At 35.3% G+C, this 2,642-nt stretch overlaps 1 protein-coding gene across 1 annotated transcript in view; it reads right to left on the reverse strand.

The window, feature by feature from the left end:
- The window catches only part of SPATA16 (spermatogenesis associated 16), a 398,638-nt gene that overhangs the window by 394,735 nt on the left and 1,261 nt on the right, over positions 1-2,642 (reverse strand). The window lies entirely within an intron of this gene.

Raw genomic sequence — 2,642 nt, forward strand, 5'->3', positions numbered from 1 at the left:
GGAGGGTCAGAGAAAAAGAGGAAGACCCCCAATGAGATGGATTGGCCAAGTGGCAGCATTGATGGCCTCAAGCATGGCAACAGTAGTGAAGTTGGCCCAGTATCGGGCACTGTTTTGTTCTGCTGTGCATAAGGTCACTATGAGTTGGCAACGACTCGATAGCACCTAACAAAAACAATATAAATGAACATTTATATTAACTAAATTTTATTTAAATTACTATTAAATATTAAATGCCAGAGTGGCTATGAGTTGGAGTCAACTTGTCAGTATTGGGTAAGGGTATATTCTTCTAAAAGACTAAAGTTGATTGCATTTAGAAAGCTAAACTGTTGTTTTCTGAACCGGTGCATGCCATGTAATCTTAATGCTTATAAATTATTATAAAATTACCCATCTAGTTATTGATTGTTATAAAAACAAAAGGAGGTAATATGAGGAAACTATAATATTAACTTCTATCTTGCTTCAGACACTGGTATTTTGGGTTTTCTTTCACTTGCCTTCAAACGTAATGCAAATTTAAATGCAGTCACATTATCTCTATTATGTCTGTCTTTCAGGTGTGATCATTTATACTTTGGTCTCTGATGAACTTTTTACCTTACTCAGTCTTGTTGGGACTCAAAGGAAAAGGGTGGATGCATCACTTGGTATTGAAGAAATTAAATATACTGCTTTGGGAGAAGAAGGGTTAAAGAAGTTACAAATCTTTCCTAGTCCCTGTAGCTTTTGTTTATTAAGAGACACTGTAGGTAAGATTTCAAAGTTAACTCTCAAGACAATTAGACAAAAGTGAGACCAGATGTCTAAGCTAAGTTTTGTCTCAAAATAATTACCTTTGTTAATTACCAGTAATTGGTGTCAGCATCCAAAACTTTCCTAAAAGCCCTGGGAAAGACTGAGACAGACACAAAAAGAATGTGCACAAGAAAGAGACTCAGAATGCAAGTGTTTTCCAATACAATTACATTTTGCAGATATTAAAGCCTGAGTTTTATGAAAAACTGGATTTTTTCCAAGTTAATAGATCTTATTTGTATCTACATGCACTTAATTTGAAGCTTTATATTTTATTCCTTTCCTTTTTATTGTCCTAATGTTACTATAACTTTTTTTGTTGAGAGACTTATGCCTGTAACAATAGAGTCCTGGTGTAGCTCTGTAGGATAAACAGTGAACTGCTAAGTGTAGGTCGGCATTTCATCCCATCAGTCTCACCTAAGAAATCCTACATAGGGTTGATATGTTTTGGAACTGACTCAATGGCACTTAACAACAACCACTTGTAATAACAACAAAATACAGCTGAAAATTGTTTTGAAAGAAAAGCTCAGGACTCTTCGTGGAGTTTTTCTCTAGCATTTTTCCATAGCCAGAGTTCTGTTGGACTTTAACTCAAAGGACAACAAAGGATTCTGTCAGTGGTTTGTGAGTAAATTAGAGTTCCTGGCACTTTTTTTTTTTTTTTTTTAATGATTCAGAAGTTTAAAAAGAATTTGAAGAGCTCATCTTATGTTCTTTCTTTGTATAGATGGCCCTCTATGTGCACAATAATATTTATAGATATATCTATTTGTGCTATCCTTCATCACATTGAATATCTTTGAGCTTTCTTTTGGGTACTTAGAGTTTCTTTTTAAATATCTTTTGACATCATTGTCTGGTATAACCCATTAATAAAGTAGTCTAGATACAGTCATTTAACTTTCAAATAACAATGAAAATAATCTTTTACAAATTAAATTTGACACAACAAACATCATGCATTTGATTTCTGACTATTACCAGAATGGTAGGGCAATCATTCCTTTAGACCACCTCCCTTTAACGGCTTGTTACCCTCAGTCAGGTGGAATCTAACATGTCTTAACTTATTTTTGAGTCTCCAGTACCTAACAAAATATCAGGCATATAGAATGCACTGCTTTTTTCTTTCATTATTTTTTTGTGTGACTAATGAATTGCCACAATGGCAGCAGAAATGGGCTCAGTTGTAACAACAGTGAGGATGGTGCAGGACCGGGCAGTGTTTCATTCTGTTGTGCATGGGGTCACTATGAATCAAACCGACTTGATGGCACCAAACAATAACAACAACATATGCAAGCACCAATATTGCTAGACTAATGGAATACACCAATATTGCTTCTTTTTGTTGTTCTTAAGTGCCGTCAAGTCGGTTCCAACGCATAGCAACCCTGTACAGGATTTCCGAGGCTGTAAATCTTTACGGGAGCAGAAAACCTAATCTTTCTCCCAAAGAGTGGCTGGTGGTTTCGAACTGCTGACCTTGCGTTCGCAGTCCTATTCGTAACCACTACGCTACCAGAGCTCCTTCCAATATTGCTAGACTAATGGAATTTCTACAAGTACACAGTTTGATTCTTCAATAGGTTCAATGAGCTATGAGATGAAGGATTTTTCCCCACTACTTCTTTTGCATTTTAGTGGTGATTCTCAAGCATAATTTAGTCCATGGGTAACTTCTTTATGCCAAGATATCGACAAACTTACTTGCTTGCAAATAGGAAAGCATTTATTTAAAAAACCCCCCAAAAAAACCACTTGTGTGTTAATTTTTATGATAAAGTAAAGTTTGATGATACCGTAAGCTATGTTTTTTGTTTATATATATATAT

Source organism: Chrysochloris asiatica, unplaced genomic scaffold, assembly GCF_000296735.1.
Source record: "Chrysochloris asiatica unplaced genomic scaffold, ChrAsi1.0 scaffold00043, whole genome shotgun sequence".
Classification (NCBI taxonomy): Eukaryota; Metazoa; Chordata; class Mammalia; order Afrosoricida; family Chrysochloridae; genus Chrysochloris; species Chrysochloris asiatica.